The sequence below is a fragment of the Echinops telfairi genome, unplaced genomic scaffold, assembly GCF_000313985.2.
Source record: "Echinops telfairi isolate 266 unplaced genomic scaffold, ASM31398v2 ScPeMD7_43;HRSCAF=161, whole genome shotgun sequence".
In the NCBI taxonomy this organism is placed as follows: Eukaryota; Metazoa; Chordata; class Mammalia; order Afrosoricida; family Tenrecidae; genus Echinops; species Echinops telfairi.
Window position 1 is genome coordinate 500842 of NW_022103941.1, and position 1409 is coordinate 502250.

Consider the following 1409-nt stretch of genomic DNA (forward strand, 5'->3'; position numbering starts at 1 on the left):
GAACTGCTAAGGCGGCTGCACCCTGGTCCGACCATCACAAAGCAAGAGACCTGAGAACTTGAAAGGTGAGGATCACCGAGCCATTTATCCCTCCTCCCTTCAATTAACCCCACATGTGTTTATCGGCCAGGTTGGCACAATAAACTAAGTACCTCAGCAGGGAGGTATGAGGTGGCACTTATTGGATAGGGGATGCAGGTTAGGGCGTCTCTAAAATTAGTCTGAAATTCAGGCTACTCGAAAATTATAGTTTGTTTTAGACTCTCTCATGCCCAGTCATCGTACATACTTGGCATATAAGGCTCACCATTCCCCTAAGTCTTAAGGACAGTCTTCAATCACAGGACTCTGAGACAGTTTGACTGCAGAGCCAGGTGGGCTTCCAGTCCCTTTGTTGAGAAACATTCTTAATCTAAGCTTGAATAAGTTTTAGCTCCTTCCAGAAAAACTGTAACTTATAGAACAATTTTTTTAAAAAAACAACAGAATGGTGAGAATAACACTCAAGAGATTAATAGATACATTGCATTTGAAAACTCTGCAGAACAAGGTATCTTTAGAGCTTTGAAAAGCTAAGATATTACTTTAAGGTTAGGTTCACCATACCCAAACCATGGTATTGTAAATTACTTCAGATGCCTGTGAAAGGAAAGACTAATGATAAATCAATGTCAATTTTTTATTTCTTGCTTCTTTTTTTTTTTTAATAGTGCTGGCCAAGAATGTTGAAAATACCATGGACCTCTAAAAGGACAAACAAGTATGTCTTGGCAGAAGTAAGGTTAGAATGCTACTTAGAGATGAGGATGGTGAGAGATTATATTATGTACTTTGGACATGTGATCAGAAGAGAAGGATATTAGGTTTGGCAGAGGGTCAGTGAAACATAGGAATCCCTGTACTAAATGGATTGACACAGTGACTGCAACAATGAGTTCATCTTAATTGTGAGCATGGCACAGGGGAGGGCAGTGTTTCATTCTTCTGTTGTGCACTGGGTCCCTGTGAGATGGAATCGATTCAATGAAAGCCAACAAAACAACAGCCTCAGTGACCACTAAACAATACTCAAGACAAACACAAAATGCTAGTGTGCTAGTTATGCTTACAGAGGTTATTTCCATGGTATCAGATCCCAACACCCTCAAGTGATATTTCCTGAAACTTAAAATTAGAACAAAGAGGGTGAGGATAAAATCACTGAGGAATTCCTGCCCCTCGTTGATTTGCACAATTCTCCTGGAGGTGAGCTCAAGGACATTCTCTAAGGTCCACCCAGCATGTCATATGGCAGATAATTTCCCAAAACTTAGGCTCTAGTGTAAGGACAATACACAGTCATTCAGGTGTGAGTGATGATTTGTCTGGCAATGGGAGTGTAAATCATTTAACCTCCAAACTGAGTTAAG